This window comes from Pan paniscus, chromosome 3 (assembly GCF_029289425.2).
Source record: "Pan paniscus chromosome 3, NHGRI_mPanPan1-v2.0_pri, whole genome shotgun sequence".
Classification (NCBI taxonomy): domain Eukaryota; kingdom Metazoa; phylum Chordata; class Mammalia; order Primates; family Hominidae; genus Pan; species Pan paniscus.
In genome coordinates, this window is record NC_073252.2 from 173,779,781 (window position 1) to 173,801,438 (window position 21,658).

The following is a 21,658-nucleotide window of genomic DNA, read 5'->3' on the forward strand; positions in this document are numbered from 1 at the left end:
TCGGCCTTCCAAAGTGCTGGGATTACAGGAGTGAAACACCGCGCCCGGCCAGTTTCATGTTTCTTAACTGGAGAGCTGGAGCCATTATGAGCAAAATAAACATAAAAGATTTTTTCCGTCCAACCGATGGACTACGCTAGACGTTGTATCTTCAACATTTTCTCTTCATGTACACCATTGACTATTCAGCACTATACCTAGCAAATATCAGTCATAAACGAAAACTATAGTCTGTTTTCACAGAAATGTTTCTTGTGATTTTCCCTCTTCGCTATTCTTATTTTCATTGTCTTAACTCAGGTCATCAGCATCTTTTCCCATGAACTACTGAATTTTTCTCCTAACAGACCATGTTCTTCATCTTCCTGCATCCCATGTATCTCCAATGTTTCCAAGGTGTCTTTCTTGATGAAAAAGCACTGATTTTATAAACTTCAATCTCTTCCTTTGGTTTAGAGGTTAAAGCCTAACCCATATATAGAATTCTGCATCTTTCCCAATCAAGTTTTCTTATTTTTCTAGTACAGTCTTTTGCCAATTTCCATCTTCCTTCTTATCTTCGGATTCACATCCCCAACTCCGGAGAAGGCAAAAACATCAAATTTATTTACATCAATTGTTTATTTTTTCCCACTTCATGCTTTTGGCAATGCTGCTCCTGCTGCATAGTATACACTTTCCCCTTTTTATCAGGTGAAATTCTCCCTATTTATAAGTCCCTGCTCAAATACTAATCATATTGAAAGCTTCCCTGAATACCTTGGAAGAAAAAGTTCTGCCTCCCTCATCTGAAATCATCTCATAGCACTTTGATGTAACCCTATTTTAGTACTTAACACATTGAGTTATATTTAGTTATTGCCCTTATACTTTCTCTGGTAGATTATGTGCTAATTTCTTTCTTTCTTTATCCATCTATCCATCAAGAATTTATTGAAGACCTGCTATTCATCAGATACTTTGTTAGAATATAGGGGACTGAGTTGTAAGAACTGATTTTAGCTTTAACAAGTTTATTCTTTATATGGAAATCCAACATTTAAGTAAATTTTAATTTACAATATAGAATATTGAGTGCTGTGGTAGGTGCTCGTCTCTGCAGAGAATATTTTCGAAAAAAAGAGCATTAAAATCTACTGCATAGGAGGGTAAGAATTAGGCCCAGGGACTTTCTCTGGTTGAGGTCGACCATTCATTTATTAACTATTTAGAGTGGAATATAATTAATTCTCGATAGATGTCATTAAATACACTTTGTTTCGTGTACATGGAGGCTTATTCTCTCTAGTGTGTTGGATAAAGGCCACAGGTAGTGAAGATATTTCAGAGATGTGAAGAATCCAGTAGGAATGACAACATCCAGCATTTCCATTCAACCAGATCCCACAGGGAAAATGTCAGTTTTGTGAAGGCAGATACATTAACCACATACAACTCGATTAATATAAACAAATAATCTTATCCATTGAGCTCTCCCACAGACCTTCTTGGGCCCAATTAGACAATAATGAAGTGCAGGCGAGACAGCATTCTGCACTCACATTCCAGGCAATGGTTCAACTCCCTCCTCCAGGTCCCTCAAGAAAGAGACAGGATGACTGACTTACTGTATATTTGACTCATTTTCCTAGAAAGTGCAGACTCGCTATAAAATGTGTTAGGTGGTGAGAATGCTGGTGGTTCACCGTTTTCCTCCACGTTCAGCCTCAGTGCAAACCCTCTGCCCAAAGCCTCGCTCCAGTACGGAGGAGCTGCGCCTTCAGCACACTTTCTCTGTTGCCAGGTAACCACTTCTCCCTCAGCCTAGTCTCCAGGGGTCACGAGCCACTTCCGCCTCCCCCTCCCGGGCGCTCCAATCAGCGACCTGTGTAGCTGTCACGTGGGCCTCAGGGCAGACCCTGGAGAGCGGGCTCGCGGCGCCTTCCATCGTGGCTCCGCGCTGGGGCTTGCGGAGCCCGCTTCCCGCCCCTCGGAGCCCGCGGGCCCGGCCGCCCCGCCCCCGGGCGCCCTGGGCGAGCAGGCGGGGAGGGCGGGACGGGTCCGCGCGTTGGTGGTGCTCGCATCGCAGCTGCGCCCGCCGGCTTCAGCACCTTCCGCTGTCCGCCGCTGCAGCCGCCTCCTCCTCCAGGTAAGAAGCTGGTGGGGCCGCAGAGATACCAAGGCAAGCTCAGGATTGATGTGGGTGATGCTGGAACTGTCGCGGCGTCATGCGAGAGGGGCTCTGACCTCCCTGTGATCGCGGACCAGGGTGATGTACGTCCTGCAGGGCTTTGCACACCATGGTGCCTGATGAGATAATCACCTGAGTTTTAGAGCCACACACCTGATTCTTACAAGGCACAGCAAGCAGCGAATATTTATGTATCTAAACTACCATTGCAGTGTAAACTGTGGACATTTCGAGGGACATTGTTTTATTTTTATGGCTATTAAGTATGTGTCTAGAGCCTAGGTTGCTGTTCTCATCCCTCCGCCGGCCAGACACTTCTGTGTAGATCATTTACCCCTTTGAAGATGGTCTTATTAGTAGGGTTGTACTAAGAAAGGTTTGAGTAAAAAGGAAATGCGTTCCAGAAAAAAGACTGTTTTGGATGTAAGACAGGTATACTATGTATTAAGTAGATCGTAAAATAGAATCTTTGCTGTCCTCCCCTCTCCAAAATCAGACTTGTTTTGCTTGCAAAGATTGAAAGGAACAAACAATTTAAGGAGACTTTTTAAATATATTAATTAAAAGCAATTGATTTGAATGAAAAGTAATGAAAAGTCCGACCATGCATCAAAAATAAATTATTTTGCATATTAATATATACATATATATACTATATATATTTAACAAGGGTTTGAAGAGAGATACTACATTTCTGAATGTTTCATAAACACCCTTTAGAGAAAACTATCAAAAAAACACAAGTTCGTTATAAAAGGATACGAAACGGCCAAAGCCCAACAATGTGAGATTATAGTTGCCGTTCTTAGCACTCTAATAACATTTCCGCGTTGTAAAAATTAGAAAATAAATGACAATGAATTTATGAGAATTTATAAATTTGAACTCCACAAGAGTTTAAGCATTAATTTATTTGTAGATTTATGCCTTATCATTATCCTGCTTGCCAGGAGCTGATGCTGGGCGGGTGGTGATACAAACTCTATGGAGAAAGCACTCTTACATCCTTTTGAGATTCTGCCTCACTGGCCTAAGTGTTCAAGAAAATGGATATAGTTATATCTAACTGTTTTGAAGGCAGACATCTGAGATAGGTGGTCTGAGAACCTTTCCCCTCCTATGATCTAAAATTAAATATAGTTATTAAGTGCTTTTGAAAAGTTGCCAATTCTTTAATATTTTGGGAAACATCCTTTACGGGATTGTTTGGAGATTAATGTTACAAATGGTAGCTTTAGAGTTCCTGGGAAGTTTTAAAGCAATGACTTATTTCAAAGGGCATATACGGAAAGTAAAGCTCTTGAGTTCCACAAACTTAATTATGTAAAAATAACTAGTTGAATGTTATTGTTTACATTGTTCTGACTTTCTCTTGTGTTGATATTAATAGAACTGCTTAAAAAACTGTGGACATCTGAAGAAGACGTTAAATATGCTTACTTGAAAGTTTTAACATTCTTTATTCTTCTTATTTCTAATGATAAATAGTGGTGTTCTAAATATTTTTAAGTTACCCATTAGTCACATAATAATTCCATAGATTAGAAAGCCATGAATTAATTTAGGCCAGAAAAACAATGCTCCCAGTAGAGGGGAGACTAGGGCTAGATTGCTTTTATTGTTGCTGTTTTCTACAGACTCTATCTTGTATCCTTTAGTCTGGGAAAGGAGGGACAGGGCCAGTGGCAGTTTTTTAATTACTTGGAGAAGTTTAAGAACAGGTTTCTGTTTGTTTGTTTTATGGTTTTACCCTGATGGATACTAGAAGTCCAACATGAATGATTAGGTTGTCACTATTAATGAAATGTGTAAATTCTCCAGAGTACCTGATTTTGTTGCCTACATACTTTAATGACGACTAAAATGTAATTCTAACAGTTTTGAAGGATTCATATTTTCATCCTATATTCCAGAATTTATTTGAAATCTAACATATGCAAGAAAGGTTACACTTTATCAGATTACTGAATTGTAATACTGAATACTTAAGAGTTTACCCAGCTATTCATGATAATTATGTATATGGAAGCATCATTGCTACTTGTGACAACTGCTGAATTATCTCATTTTACATTTTGTATACCTGTTCCATTGAACAGATGGAAATATTAAAGCGAAGTCATGTATCTTCTAGTGTGTCTTAAGGAACAGAGATTTCATCGAAATTATATTAATTTATAGAAATCATATGAGGATAGGCTGCATGCGGTGGCTCATACCTGTAATCTCGGCACTTTGGGAGGCTGAGGCAAGCGGATCACCTGAGGTCAGGAGTTTGAGACCAGTCTGGCCAACATGGTGAAACCCCATGTGTACTAAAAATACAAAAATTAGCTGGGCGTGGTGGTGCATGTCTGTAATCCCAGCTACTTGGGAGGCTGAGGCATGAGAATCTCTTGAACCCAGGAGGCCCGGAGGTTGCAGTGAGCCGAGATTGCGCCACTGCACACCAGCCTGGGCGACAGAGCAAGACAACGTCAAAAAAATTTAAAGAAAAGAAAAAGAAAAAAAGGAGGATATTGGAAGGAATTTTTTATTAATTCATGCTCCTTTTCTTTTGTATCAGAAACATATGAAACTCAAGATTTGGTTGGTACTTTTTGATACCCAAGACTGTGCTTTATCCTGTTAAAATAGTATCGTGATTATTCTTTCATTGTTGATAAGACTATTCCTTGAAATTTGTGAGCAAGAAATTAGATACGGATACCTGAAGAGAATTTTAGAAATTCTCCCAAAGATCTACTCTATAAGGAAACAAAACCTAGAGAAAAACATTTTTCTTATTTGAGTTTACTTAAAATGTTCACGAAGGACTTGCAACTTTGGTAATAAAAATTAGTAGAAATAATATTAAATGATCAGCTTTGTATAGTAAAAGAAAAATTCCCATCACGATTAATTAGAAAGATTTGAAAAGTTCCCATGCTTAAAGCATGGGCTGTCACATTAGAAGACAGAGTTCAGGTTGTTTTCATCTGATTTCAGTGACTAGACAGGTATAATTTCAGTGACTAGTCAAACATTTCAAATAGGCTAGATTTTGTAAGAAAAAAAAAGAACTTGATATTGGAGCCACAGCTGGCACCTGCCTTCCAGATGTCACATTATCAGCTACTTGAGGAAAATAATTTATATATATATTGATAAAAGTCTTACTTTTTATTATGTTAAATGTACTTACAAAGTATTGTTCAGTAAGCTGTCTTATAAAATTCTGTAATTCTACATTCTAATTTAAAAAATGTACTGTAGAAATAGACAGTAATATAAATCTATAATTAAGATAATACAGGAGGTAATTTAACAATGTTATTTGCTATGATAAGGATGATTGATAATTGTCATGTTCAGATAAATTGTAGCAAAAGTGTAAGAAATAAATTTCCATGTGTCAGTGAAGATGTTATAACAGTCAATACTTGTTTTGTATATTCAAATGTTCTGAGATGGAGAACTCAAGATTGAGGTCCTTAAACAATTTTTCTTATGCTTAGGTTTATTGTTTTCTTCTTCCAGATTCTTCCCATTTTTTTTTTAGTTGTAAGCACGTACCAGTATCCCAGGCAGACTCATTTACAATGATGTATAGTAATTTCAATTTCATATCACGCACACAGAAAACTTACTTTCAAATCGGAAAGTAGAAAATAATTTTTATTACACAAAGCACTCGTGTTTAATGTGCTATTAAAAAAACCCTTCATTACAATACAAACAGCTCCACATGGAGTCTCAAAAAAATGAATAGTTGGTTAATAAGAAATAGCTAACATTTAATTAAGTTTGATTCTTTAAGATAAAACATTATGGATGACTTTTAATGAAAAGAGTTATGCAACATTTAATTTTTAAGGTAAACAGGTTTGAAGGGGTCATTTTGGAATTTATGATAGAAGGATCCTTAAGACCAGTTACTCTAATACTGTTATTTTGTTAATGAGGACACTAAATGCATAAAAATTATGTTCTCAAAATTAATAAGGGAAAAGCTGGCTTAGAACCTCGGGCTGTGACACTCAGCCTTGTGCTCCCTCTCTAAAGAGCTACAGAATGTATCACCAACATGGTTTTCTCTTGTATTTCTTCAAGTGACGAAGTTAAAAGTTTAAATAATTAAAGTCTAAATCATTTTCGTGTTGTTAAAATAATTGTTGTAGTTAATAAACAATATGCATGTGTTTTGGTCTCATCATATAGAAAGTTTACTTAAAATACTAGTAAAAATTATTTTCCCAATACTTATATAATTTATTGGTTTGCTTATTAATACAAGATTTACTGCAAAGTCATTTCTGATTTGAGATCTGGTTACCTTAGAAATTTCTTATCCCAATGCACTCCGTGGTACGTAAGTAGCCATCACACCTAAAATTAAATGTTAAGATTATTAGAAATAAGATGCTTTTGGAAGTTATATCTGAAGCCTAGATTATGGTTACCCTTAGGTACAACTATAAGGTTGAATACGTTTATTTCTTAGGCTTTCTCCCACTTTGGTACTAGATGCTACTTATAGCACTGTTACTTAAAGTGTACCTTAGACTAGCAGCATCAGCATCTCTTGGGACTTTGTTAGATATGCATATTTTTAGGCCAGGTGCCTACCAAATCAGAATTTCTGAGGGAGGGGCTCAGGAATCTGTGTTTTAACAAGCCTCAAGTGATTCTTATGCATTGTGGAGTTTGAGAAGTACTGATACTGAGTACTTTATGCCATGCAGGTGAATGGGACATGAACATTATGAGCTCAACAGGCGACCAAGTCTCTTGGCAACTTGATCGCCTCTTGAGCTAGTAATGTTCGTGTACTATTCTACTTCTGAAGCTTTACTTGGGAGTACCATGAACTACTAAATATAAATGAATTTATTCCTGAAAATATAATAGTGGATACATTTCATTAACATTTATATATCAATAGTAGCTTTTTGGGCATAATGTCTCACCTTCAAAATTAATTCATTAGCTCATGTTTAGGGGGAATTTTATGTTGGCTCAGAGCGTAATATTTTACTTAGGCAGACTAATATGTAGATTACCAACCTATCAGATCTGTGCCTGGGCCCTACCTTAGGTAATATAGCCCTTTACTTAGCAAATTAAAATCAGACTTATTTCAGGCCTCTGTCAATATATTGAATGCATATATTGAAGAAAGTTTCGAGTTTAGTTAGTTTATGTAGATCCTTTTTTCCCTTTTTTTCCACTTCTTTTTTCTTTTCTTTTTTTCTTCTGAGACAGGGTCTCCTGCTGGAGTGCATTGGTGTGATCATGGCTCACTGCAACCTTGAACTCCCAGGCTCAATCAATCCCCCCATATCAGCCTTCTGAGTAGCTGGGACTACAGGCACGCACCACCACTCTTGGCTAATTTTTTTTTTTTTTTTTTTTTTACTTTTCGTAGAGAAGACAGCTCACTATGTTGCCCAGGCTGATCTGGAACTCCTGGGCTCAAGCGATCCACCCAACTTGGCCTGCCAAAGTCCTGGGATGCATGAGCCTCTGTGCCTGGCCCTGTTTTTGTTTTTGTTTTTGTTTTTTAATATTCAAGCTTCTAAGCATCCATTTGATTTTCTTTGCTGGTTTTCCCAAACTGACTTGCCAAAATAATTTTTCACACGTTTTCCCAGAACATGAATATGCCAGCATTAAGTGACTTTCTGCCCAATGGGGAATCCTAAGTTTGATAGACAGATAAGCATGAAGGCTCATCCTGCTTCAAAAACTCACATACAAAACCCAACTCACAAACCAGGTTAATTAGAAGGGGAGCGAGGGTCCTGGGGTTTACATAGCAATTTATGGCAGAGTTCCTCAAGTCTTTTTTTTTTTTTAAATGAGCAGTGATTCTATTTATAAAAATAGGGGTATACTTTTTGCCACACCCTGTTGAAGAAATAATCTTGTATCTTTTTATGACAAATATTTACTTATTTCCTTTCATAGTGTTCTCGCAATGGAATATTTACTTCAAAAATTCTTAGTTTATAATTGAAAATATGTGATTTATCCCTTTTTTCTTTTCTCTCTCTTTTTTTTTTTTTGAGACAGAGTCTCACTCTGTCGCCCAGGCTGGAGTGCAGTGACACGATCTAGGCTCACTGCAACCTCCAGCTCCCGGATTCAAGCAATTCTCCTGCCTCAGCCTCCTGAGTACCTGGGATTACAGGCGCAGGCAATTACGCCCAGCTAACTTTTCTATTTTTAGTAGAGACGGGGTTTCACCATGTTGGTCAGGCTGGTCTCAAACTCCTGACCTCGGCCCACCTTGGCCTCTCAAAGTGCTGGAATTATAGGCGTGAGCCACCACACCCGGCCTCTCCCTTTTCTGTTATTCTTTGGATACCTCTCTCAGAATGGTCACATTGAAAGTATATGAATGAGCTTGTTGAAGTAGATGTGGATTACTTCTTTGATCAAATCAAAAATTATTTCCATGTTGCAGCACAAAACGTTCTGTAATCCTCTAAGCATCTGGGTAAGTCTAGTTCCAGGATTCAAATCCATATAATTTTCATTTTCATGGCTAAAATGGAGGAAAGTATAAAAATATATGTAAATAGATAATAAAGGTAACTCCATTCATCTTTCCGTATCTTTGAATCGGTGTCTTGCTCTTTGGATGTTCAGTGTTTGGTCTTAGATATAACTCCTGTGTTTTGTTGACCAAGATGGAATTCATACTGGTATAAGTGATCATTTCGTGAGTCCAAAGTAGAACTGCCATAATGACCTTATTCTTCTCTACTTGCTACCTAATCCAGGATTTTAATGTAGGCTAATACTGTACTTGTGACCTATTTTGTCTTCTAAGCTTTTAAGAACATCATGATTTGACATATATTGGGAATGCTTAGATAACACTGCCTGCCAAGCATGTAAAAGGTAAACTCAGAAATGCTCAGGTAAACTCAAGCATGTGAAAGGTAAACTAGACATTTCAGAGATTAATCTCAGACAGCAGAAGATACCAGAGGCAGTTTTTCTTCCAACTCATCTTTATAGACATTGAACTAGGCAAGTAGTTCTTAAGGCTTGCTGTGCATTTAAATTGTCTGAGAGTGATATTGAAAAGCTCCACTCCAAGGTTCTCATTTGTTGGAGTTGGGATGTGATTCACAAGTCTGCATTTTTAGCAAGTATCTAAGTTAATTCTGATGCGAAATACTTGAGAACCACACTTTGAGATACACTGATTAAGAGATTTTTGAAATCCTATTTATTCTTGATAATGTGTGATGCTATCTATCACAATGAGAATAATGCTCTTTTAGAATTATGGATACAAGAAGAGCTCAAGTTAGTGGGCCAATGGATGATTTTTTAAAAATTCCTTTCAGTTTTCTGCATTTTCCAGATGTTTTCCAGAGAGCAAGCACCTATGGATTATATGAGAAGACGTATTTTTTGCATAGTTTTACACTTTAAACACTGACATTTCAACAACGTGTTTTTAGGGTTTTATTTTTTAGTAATAAAGGCAATACATTTCCATTACAGAAAAATTACACAATTCAGAAGAGTATAAAAGTGAGTTTCACAAAACTATCTTGAATCTCTGCATCCTGGTATAAAACACTGACCTTTTAATAGACATTTTAAGGTACTTTTATTGATTTTTCTTACTATTTCTCAGACATTCCCAGAAACTCATCTCTGAGTCTTTATTTTTGTGCTCCCTCTTTTTAGCAAGATTTTTTCACCAGATGTCTTATATTTTGCTTTCCTTCAAATGTCTGTTCAGTATCACCTATGAGGACTTCCTGTGCCATCTTTTTTTTATTTTTTATTTTATTATTATTATACTTTAAGTTTTAGGGTACATGTGCACAATGTGCAGGTTTGTTACGTATGTATACATGTGCCATGTTGGTGTGCTGCACCCATTAACTTGTCATTTAGCATTAGGTATATCTCCTAATGCTTTCCCTCCCCTCTTCTCCCACCCTACAACAGTCCCCAGAGTGTGATGTTCCCCTTACTGTGTCCATGTGTTCTCATTGTTCAATTCCCACCTATGAGTGAGAACATGCGGTGTTTGGTTTTTTGTCCTTGCGATAGTTTGCTGAGAATGATCGTTTCCAGTTTCATCCATGTCCCTACAAAGGACATGAACTCTTCATTTTTTATGGCTGCCTAGTATTCCATGGTGTATATGTGCCACATTTTCTTAATCCAGTCTATCATTGTTGGACATTTGGATTGGTTCCAAGTCTTTGCTATTGTGAATAGTGCCGCAGTAAACATACGTGTGCATGTGTCTTTATAGCAGCATGATTTATAATCCTTTGGGTATATACCCAGTAATGGGATGGCTGGGTCAAATGGTATTTCTAGTTCTAGATCCCTGAGGAATCGCCACACTGACTTCCACAATGGTTGAACTAGTTTACAGTCCCACCAACAGTGTAAAAGTGTTCCTATTTCTCCACATCCTCTCCAGCACCTGTTGTTTCCTGACTTTTTAATGATTGTCATTCTAACTGGTGTGAGATGGTATCTCATTGTGGTTTTGATTTGCATTTCTCTGATGGCCAGTGATGATGAGCATTTTTTCATGTGTTTTTTGGCTGCATAAATGTCTTCTTTTGAGAAGTGTCTGTTCATATCCTTCACCCACTTTTTGATGGGGTTCTTTTTTTCTTGTAAATTTGTTTGAGTTCTTTGTAGATTCTGGATATTCGCCCTTTGTCAGATGAGTAGGTTGCAAAAATTTTCTCCCATTTTGTAGGTTGCCTGTTCACTCTGATGGTAGTTTCTTTTGCTGTGCAGAAGCTCTTGAATTTAATTAGATCCCATTTGTAAATTTTGGCTTTTGTTGCCATTGCTTTTGGTATTTTAGACATGAAGTCCTTGCCCATGCCTATGTCCTGAATGGTATTGCCTAGGTTTTCTTCTAGGGTTTTTATGGTTTTAGGTCTAACATGTAAGTCTTTAATCCATCCTGTGCCATCTTTTAAAAAAATTACAATGTGAGCTCTGTCACCAGAACTCCTTGTCCCTTTTCCCTCCATTATTTTTATTTTTCTCTATTCCACAGATTATCTTGAGAGATATATATAACTCAAGATAATTGTGATATATACTACACATATACATATATATTTATATATATAATTTACTTATTTGTTCTGCTAATTTCCTTTTTTTAAAAAAAGACAGAGTCTCACTTTGTCATCCAGGCTAGAGTGCAGTGGCATAATCATAGCTCACTGCAGCCTCGATTTCCTGGGTTCACGTGGTCCTCACACCTCAGCCTCGTGAGTAGCTGCGACTAGAGGTGCATGCACCACACCTGGCTAATTTTTGTATTTTTGTAGATATAGGGTCTTGCTGTGTTGCCCAGGCTGGGCTTGAACTCCTGGCCTCAAGTGATTCTCCAACCTTATCCTCCCCAAGCACTGGGATTAAATACACGAGCCCGTGTGCTAATTTTGTGATTCCCTGCTGCAAGAATAAAAGCTCTGAGCATGCGGGATTTTTTTTAATGCTTTTTTTTTTTTTTTTTTTGCTCTTCTTGCCTAGCACATAGTTATTGCTCAATAAATATTTATTGAGTGGATGAGTAAATTGTGCAGTGATTACTGAAAGTTTAAAAAGTCAATGGAATAATAAACTTCCCCAAATTTTACCATCTAGAAATAGCTAAATATTTACCTTGAGCTGTATATCCTTTTAGTTTTTAATGTGTATGTGTATATAGGTATATATTAATTTTTAAATGCAGAAACATAAGTCTGACATGCCTTTTAAATTAACTACATATTTATCAAATGATTAATTTATAACTACTCTTTTCATATTAAGATGTTTTATGTATATGTTGATATTTTTTCCAGTTTTTTCTTTCAATCTTATGATATCTTTTAACAAAAAAAATTCAAGATTTTGTTTCATAATTTTTGTAATTTCATGCTTTTTTAATTATAAGATGACTGAGTCAATTTCTAATATTGTGAGTCGATTTTTCCCTAAATATCAGGAAACAAATTGTTTCTACTGATTACCTTTGTTAAATGAGAAATTTACCATATCTTTGTTTTCTTCTATTCTTCTCCTAAGCTCTAGTACCTAGGAAAACAATATAAGATTTTAAAGTTTTGATAATGAACATTTTAGGTTATCTGTCTTCTCTTTCAATCATTACTTTGTCATTTCCATTTTCATAACCATATTCCATTTTCTTTGCTTAATACATTTTAAAAATTACATTAACTTCCATATTTGAGCTCTTTGTTTTGATTCATTTTTAAAAAGACTGTAATTTTATTCAAGTAATTTTTTAAGAAGAATACATGTGTAAATTGCCTTCTAAATCTTTCCAGTATGAGAATGTCTTTCTGTTCGTTTTCCCTTCACACATGTATGATACTTTGGCAAATTATAGAGGAGTGAGATCAGCATTTTGGGAGGCTGAGGCAGGAGGGTCACTTGAGGATAGTTCAAGATCAGCTTGGGCAACATAGTGATGCCCTATGTCTACAAAAAAGAAAAAGAAAAAGAAATTAGCCAGGAGTGTTAGTGTGTGCTGTAGTCTCAGTTTGGGAGGCTGAGGCAAGAAGATCACTTGAGCTCAGGAGTTTGAGGCTTGAGTGTGCTATGATCAGGACACTGCACCCCAGCCTGAGTGTTGCAGCGAGACCCTGGCTCAAAAAAGGAAAAAAAAATGAGATCACAATAGTTCTTCAGTTTAATAAAGTTATTATATCACCGAATTTGGGAATTTTGTGCAGTGGTGAAAAATGATGCCAATCTGTTTTTTTCCACTTGTACATAATATTTTTACAAAATACTTCTTAGTTGCTCATTAGAGTGTAAAGAAATAAATTAGCCTTGAATTTGCCTTAATATACCTAGGTATGGATAGTTAACTGTATGCTTACATATATATATATATGCACACACACATATATACATGTAAGCAAAATATGTGTATCTGTATGTATATATTTAAGCAAAATACGTATATTGCTTAAAACAAAAGCACTTTTGATCTGCCTATTTAGAGTCTTTTTTTAAACCCAGTAAATGAGTTGTTGTTGTTGGTTTTTTTTTTTTTTTTTGGCTGCATCTCAGATTGTTGTTTTTGTTTCTGTAGTTTTACTTGTGCTTTAGCTTTTTCTAAAAATATTTTTAATATTTTAGTTTGAGGTTTCATTCCTTGTATACTGTATCTTTCAATTTCTCTAAATTTTAAAAAATCTCTTATTTTCCAGTGTTTTGGAAGAGTTTTTTCACTTTGTTCTCTGAATCATTGATATGATTTTTTTTTTGCAATTTCAGTTTGGCTCTTTATTGCTCTTTAATGTGGATTTTTATTCTGCTGTTGTCTTTTGTTTTTTTCATAATCATTATTTTAGCCATCTCATCCTGCAGCCTCTTTATCTTAGCTGATAGTATGTTCATTCCTACTCCTGAATGAGAGGCGGCCCATATAGGCTATTGATTACCAAAACACAGAATGTGTAGGTTTCTGCAGGCCCCAAACTCTTTCTTCTTGGATACTGGATCAATTATATCACTATTTGATCAATGTCAAATCTCCTTCTTATATCAACATGGATAGAAATCTATGTCAATATCCTAATCTAATAGGCATTGTCTAGCAGACTTTCTATTATGTATTAGATTCTTTTTTCCTGAGATGGAACTTTCTCCCCTCTACATTGACTCAATCAATGGGGAAATACATGAAAAAAATAAAAATACCTATACCTATATGTATTATAGGTATATAATATAATATACCTATATGTATTAGATTCTTTTTTCCTGAGATGGAACTTTCTCCCCTCTGCATTGACTCAATCAATGGGGAAATACATGAAAAAAATAAAAATACCTTTTTGCTTCCACCTATAATATATTGCTAAAGAGCTACACTTCCTTAGAGTATAGTACTACTGTCTTATCTCACTTTTTCTCCCAATTTTTTTTTTTTTTTCACTAAGAGCTGTAGTCACTGAGTAAATATAAGGGCGGGGGTCATGGACTGAGTGAAGAAGGATAGAAAAGGTACATGATGGAAATGAGAAAGACAGTACTACAGCTCCCAGGCCATGCATGGTTTAATAGCTCTGTTACTTTCTGGTTGACATTGATCTTGTTTTTCTAAATTGGGGACATTTAATAAGGCAATGACAATGTACATTTATACATACGTCCTGGGAGAAAGGCTTCTCAAATTTCTAGCAGCATTGTGGATGGTCCATCTATGGCACTCTGTAGTTCCTTTCACGTAGTACCTATGACACCAATTATAGTACCTTAGTGTTTAGAGGAAATTCCTCCCAGATTAAAATGTCGTTGATGCTGAGACCTTATTTTATATGTGACTATGAGTTTTTTGGTGTATTTTTCCTGTGATAAGTGCCAATTAGGGTTCTTTCAGTTGTAGGCAACAGAAAATACACTCATTTTACTAGCTCATGTAACTTAAAAAAAATCTAAGGATAGAGTTGGATGATTGTATGTATCATTCATAACTAGCTTCAGTGTTAAATTGATGTCATTGTGACTCAGCCCCTCTCTACTGTGCTGGCTTTTTTCAAGCTACAGGTAGTAGCCTCAAGCAATTCTACATATCTCCTCATGATAGTAAAATAACTTATATTATCTCTGATTTCACACTACCTGTGGTTTAGTCCACAGAAGAGAAAGCTTCTTTTTCTAGTAGTGCCCATAAAAGTCCTAAATTTCAAGATTAAACACATTTGACCCAGGCAACCACTGATTGCTTTCTGTCACTAAATATTAGTTTGCATTTTCTAGAACTTTGTATAAATAGAATGATACATTGTGCACTCTTTTTGTCTATATTATTCTACTCAGTATAATTATCTTGATATTTATGCATTTGTTGCATGTATCACTAGTTCATTCCTTCTTATTGCTGCAGAATATTCCATTATATGGACACATTTTTTAAATACCTTTGCCTACTAATGGATAGTGGGTTGTTTTTAGTTTTTGACTATTATAAATAAATCTGTTTGAACATTTATAATAAATAAATAAATAAATGAACACATTTGAATTTTTTTCCCATCACTGAACCATTAAAATGGCTAGGGAAGTGATGAGTATAAACTGGAATCACCTGCTCTAGTTCAGGGACTGGAATTTTACCTAAACCGGGACTGAAGCAGAGGAGAGGATCATCAAATACAAATGTAATGATTGCACAAAGAAGGGAATGGAGGTGGTGGGGAGGCAAACAACAAATCTTCATTATGGTGTTTAAGTGGAAAGTTGGAAGAGATTCTGTCAGGATCTGCTAGAAATGCTATTTTAACCTGAAACACTTGTATGCCTCTATAGCACAGATGACTCAGGCATATTGAACCTACAAACAAAATAGAACTTTGAATCTTGAAACTTGTGGGAACAAAATTCTTCAACTGGAATATAAAACTATAATAATTTTCAATTAAAATTATATTTTGCTGCTTATCTCTCCAATTCTACTCATATTTTGATCTTTGTCATGGGCTTTTTGTCATTTTTAAATTAATTTATTTTGTTCATTAAAATACAGTTATATGTATTTATGGGGCACATATTTATGATACATGCAATATAGAGTAATCAAATCAGGATAGTATATCTGTTACCTCAAATATTTATCATTTCTTGTATTGGGAGCATTCAAACTCCTCTCTCTGGCTATTTGAAAATATATAATAAATTATCGTTAACTATAGTCTTCCTATAGTGCTTAGAACACTAGAACTTATTCCTTCTATATAGCTGTAATTTTGTATTATTTAATCCATCTTTTCTTATCTCCCCTACCCTGTACCCTTTGTGGCTTCTCATAAGCAGCATTCTACTCTTTAGTTGTATGATACCAACTTTTTTAGCTTCTGCATAAGAGTGAGAACATACAGTATTTACCTTTCTGTTCTTGGCTTATTTCACTTAACATGTCTTCCAGGCTTATCTATGTTGCCATGAATGGCAGCATTTTATTTTTTTATGGCTCAATGGTATTTCATTGTGTATATATACCACATTTTCTTTATCCATTCATCTGCTGATGGACTTTAAGTTTGATCCTACATTTTGGCTATAGTGCTGCAGTGCTGCAGTAAACATGGAAGTGGAGATATCTTTTGGACGTTCTGATTTCCTTTCGTCATGGGGCTGTTTAATCAGTAAGTAATGAAATGTAAACTAATAAGAAATGTATTAGAATTGAAAAAATAAAACCCAGTTTTTATTAGCAGTACTGCAAATAGTCTCTATTTCTTAATGCTTTTAAAAATTTACACATAGTCTTTACTAAAATGTCAACATACACATACACACTCATACATATCTCAAATGGAATGTCTCTATCACCAGAAGGTGATTCATATTGAATCAAATTAAGGAAACATCAGTTATTCTTTATACCTACATACATATGTTGTCTTCATACATTTTCTGGTGCTTACAAAAGAATACCTGAAACTGGGTAACTTGTAAAGAAAATAAGTTTATTTCTTACCATTACGGAGGCTAAGAAGTCCAAGGTCAAGAGGCCACATCTGGTAAAAGCCTAAGAGCCTTCCTGCTGGTTGGGACTCTGAAGAGTCCAAAGGCAGTACAGGTAATCACAAGGCGAGGGGGGTGAGCATGCTAACATGCTTAGCATGCTTGTTGAGGTCTCTTCCTACTCTTATAATGCCACCACTTCCCCTCCCATGATAACCTGCTAATCCATTGAGCCACTAATTCATTAATCCATGAATGGATTAATTTGTTCACAAGGGCAGAACCCTCATGATCTAATCAATTTTAAAGGCCCCACGTTTCAATGCTGCCACATTGGGGATTAAGTTTCCAACACATGAAATGTAGGGGATGCAGTCAAACCATAGCAGCAGTCATCAGTAGCTATTTACTATAGTCAGATTGGTGGCCCTTTACTGAATTAGAAAAAAACAAGTAGGAGCATATTTTGTGGGGAACATCATAAGTTTTTTTTAATAACTTAAATTTGAGATTCTATTTAAAATCCATGTGGGGATGTTAAGCAGGAAATTATAAATATGAATTAGACTCAAGATAAAAACTTGGGGGTAAATGTATATGGTATTTAAATTTCTAAAACTGGATGGGATCACCGAGAGAACAGGTGTGGAGAAGAAATCCAAGGACTGATCCCTAGGACGTTCTAAAGTTTGAAGTTCAGGGAGATGATGAGGAATCAAAACAAAAAGATTTAAAAAAAACAATGAGGAGAAGGCACTGAAGTAGTAGGGGAATCAAAAGAAAACACTTTTCTAAAAAGTAAGTGAAAGAGATGTTTCAGGAGGGTGGATTCAACTGTGATCCAACGTGGCAGCTACTGCTGCTAAAGTAGCAAGTAAAATGAGGACCGATCATTGACTAGTGGAGGTTTTACTAATTTTGCTAATTAACAACCTGCTTCTTAATCCTCAAATGCAGGATGGATACTTCAGTCTTAATTTTACTTGGCCTGTCTGAAATATTTAACCTGCTTGAGAACGTTCTCCTTTGACATTTAACATATTATTTTCTCTATTATTTTTATTTATTGTATCTCTGTGCTTAGTTGTCTTTCAGTCTCCTTTTTCTTTCCTGTACTTATCCCTCAGACATTGGTGTTGCTCAAAATTGTGTATGAAATGCTTATCCAGACCTCTGTATTTTAATTTTAGGAATCTCCACCTACATGTCGCACTGACATTTTGCATTCAATATCTTTTAATAGAGCTTTATCGCTTTATCCCAGACCTGGAGCTCCTACTGAATTCTCTCTCTCAATGAATGGGGCTAAGTTATTCAGTCAGGCAGAAGTCTACAAATCTTAAGTTCTACCTCTCCCTTGCTGCCAGTTAATTAGTTCAGCCCCTTGTCTTTCTCATCTACTTATACATGTTTTGCTACCCTGTCCCCCAGAGGCCTTTTCAAAATAGTGTCAGGATGATATTAGTAAATCACAAAATGGGATTTCTGTGTGATTTTAAAATATCGTTAGCATGTTGAAAATGTTTCAGAGACTCCCCATCCCCTATAAAGTAAAATTCACAGTTCTTACAATGATCTGCATGACTTTCCATCATTCTGTCTCGCCTGTCTGTTCATTCTCATGTTCCACTACTCCTTTTTATGTGCCATTATACTTTAGGCACAGAAAAATAATTTCCCTCTCAAAGTTCCAACCTCACCTTTTTTTTATACAGCCTTCTTGGCCACCTAAATCATAGGCACATTTTTCTTTCTGTTCCTCCAAATATGTGTTCATTCTCTATTATAGCAGCTATTGCATATTGTTTCATACATTTATTTGTGTCTATTAGAAATGAAGTCAAGTGCAAATAACAAAATCAGTAACTAAAACAGACTTCTTTTTTTTTCTTATAACAAGATGCCTGAAGATGGTGCAACAATCGTGTTAGAATTGCAGCATCTCTGCAGTTTTCTTGGCCTTTCCTTCGGGGATGCAAGACAGCTGCTGCAGCGACAGCATCACATCAATGTTCCGGTCAGAAGGGCAGGAGAATAACACCATAGATTTCCACTTGTATCTCCTTAGCTGAAGCTGGATCAGATGCCCACACCTAGGCCTCTAATTGTCCAGATGATGAAATTACTATGACTGACATAGACCAAACATCATTCTCCTCCTAGGATAGATAAACAGCCTTTCCTCCCTGAGATCAGTGTAATTCCACCTGTACCAAAAGAATGTGGGACTCTGTTGGCAGGGAAAGAGACAAGTGAGAATGGTTGTTGGTAGATTAGACAACATGTGTCTGCTGTGTGTCTAGCTCTTCTGCTCTAAGTTTCTTGAAGCAGCTTTTTTTTTTCTGCTTTGTTTACTTCTTGTTTATCTTTGTATCTTTAATAACTGGCTTTAGTTCCTGGCCATGATTTATACTATTTGCCAAAATGAATGAAATAAAATGATGCAACAGATATATATGGATTAATTTTTTCACTAAATAATATGTCACATTAATGAGATAGAAACATAGGCAAATAATACATTTGGTAAGGCAAAACGACACCAATTCTGCTTATTGTATTACTATAGACAGTAATGACTGAATTTTAATAACCATGTATACTCGGGGTGATGAAACATGGTAATTATATTTAAAGACAAGAAATGAAGAAGGCTGTAAGTAATTGACATTATTGACTAGTTGAGAATTTCGCTTTGTAAAATATGATTTGAAAATAGGCAACCTAAAAGTCGACCTGAGATTTGGCTGCATAACCGAGAAATGCAACATTACAGTGGCTTAAAAGTCCAGGTTTTCCGGGACTGAGACATCTTCCAGTTCCTGTTCTACTATTCTTTGGTATAACCCTTGTCCTTATGATCCAAGATATTTGCTAATGTGCCAGCCTTACTTTCCAAGTTCCAAATGGAAGAAAAAGAGTGAGCTGAAAATGGTATGCCTTTTCTCTTAATGCAAACAATAAATCCCAATGCTTTTTATTTTCAAAAATTTGTGGAAATATAGTGTCTAAGATACTTTCCATTTTAAAAATTATTTTCTCCAATGTTAGATTCATCTGCATTTTACAAAATGCTTTTCATGGGATATTTTTAATTTATTTACTTTAAGTCTTAGGAAATAGCAAAGATGAAGATGAATTTTAGACAGGGAAATATAGGCTCATCCAAAAATATACATACTTTTGAAAAGCTTATTATTCTTTTTCTGCTGCATCAAGCCACTTTCATAAAAGAGTAAAATGTTTTTCTTTGAATTTTAATAAAGACTACATTTATATTTCTTAGAAATAAAGAGTACTTAAACTGTTTGATAGATTTTCTTAGAAAACCAAATTATATTAAATAGCAATTAACTTATAAGTCTATTTTTTCCTCTAAAAATTAATAATATTTTATTCATGAGGCACTGTGGCATACGTGGGACATTTTAGACTTCTTATATTACCCTAATGCAAGTGATTTTTTAATGTTTAGACTAGAACAATTAGGGATTCTGGCTAGGAATTTTGGTTAAATTTTCAGGAGATGGGGGCTGAGTAATTCATTAAAAAGAACTCATTGACTATGATGATTATGATTCATGCTACACAATCATATCATTCAGAGGCAATTCTTCCCTTAGGTTGTTTTTATTTTTGTTTTTAAGCATAAATAGAACATTATCAGCACTCACTACCACCACCAAGGATACCACTAGCAGAATAGATAAATATTGTACATTTTTGTGCTTTGTATTCATGGAATACAGTATTATTTTTATATCTGGCTTCTTTCATTATTTGTGAGTTTCATCTGTAGGGTTGCATGTAGTTGTTACTTATTCTCATTATTATGAACTTTTCCACACAGTATGAATATACTGTATCATTGTACTATTAAAGTATACTTGAGCAGTTTATACTTTATAAATAGAAATACTGTGAATATTCTGATACATGTCTTTTGATGAACATTACCCATTGCTGTTGGCTATACACTTAGGAGTGGAAATGCTGGTCATAGGGTATGTATTTGTTCGGCATTAGAGGATTCGGCCAATGAGTTGTCCAAAGCATTTGCTCCAGTTTACGTTCCCCTGAGCAGTATATGAGTTTCAGTTATTCGGCATTGTCGCCAATCTGTGGTATTGTGCATTTTAGTCCTTCTGTTGGGAGTGCAGCAGTATCTCTTTGCAGTTTTACTTTGTATTTCCTTTATGACTAGTGTTATTGAGCAACTGTTTATATGCTACTTAGTTATTTGGATGATCTGAATTTATCTTCCCTTTTGTCCATTTTTCTATTGGTTTGCCAGTCTGTTTTGTTTTGTTTTTGTTTTTGTTTTTGGTTGTAAGTGTCCTTTGTTGAACATAGGTGCTATAAACATTTTCTCCCTTGCCTTTCACACTTTTAACAATGTCTTGATGAATGCAAGTGTTTTAGTCTGTTTTGTGTTGCTATAAAGGAATGCCCAAGGCTAAGTAATCTATAAAGAAAAAAGATTTATTAAGCTCATGATTCTAATGTCTGGAAAAGTTCAAGATTGAGCATTTGGTTCGGGTCTCAGGCTGCCTCCACTCATGGTAGAAGGTGAAAGGGAACTGGTGTGTGCAAAGAACACACAGCAAGAAAGCCAGCAAGGAGCTGGGGGTGCCAGGGTCTTTTTAACAACCAGCTTTCCTGGGAACTAGAGTGAGAACTCACCCTTTTACTGAGAGAAGGCATTAATCTATTTATAAGAGAGCTGCCTCTGTAATACAAACACCTTTCCATTACATCCATCACACCTCCAACATTGTGATCAAATTTCAACATGAGGTTTGAGGGAGGACAAACATCCAAATTATAGCAATAAGTTTGTAACCATAATATTGTCCTATATGTCAATGTTTTCCCTTGAGATTGGCATTTTTTGTGTCCTATTTAATGAGTCTTTTCCTATCCCTAAGATAAGATGTTATCGTTAGTTTTCTTTTAAAGCTTTAATACTTTACTTTTGTATTTACTTTTATAATCATCCTCTCTTTT

The 21,658-nt window shown here is 35.7% G+C and overlaps 1 protein-coding gene across 15 annotated transcripts in view; it reads left to right on the plus strand.

Moving 5' to 3' along the window:
- Nucleotides 1-1,863: 1,863 nt before the first annotated feature.
- Nucleotides 1,864-21,658, plus strand: part of WDR17 (WD repeat domain 17) — a 117,698-nt gene continuing 97,903 nt past the window's right edge. For 5 of the 15 annotated variants that reach the window (XR_004671288.3, XM_034959439.3, XM_008977080.4 and 2 more), the window contains exon 1: nt 1,869-2,128. The gene's annotated coding sequence lies outside the window, so the exon portion shown is untranslated. Of the gene's footprint in view, nt 2,129-21,658 lie in introns of all 15 variants that reach the window. The other 10 variants (XR_008625272.2, XR_008625271.2, XM_034959441.3 and 7 more) reach the window with 5 other exon arrangements.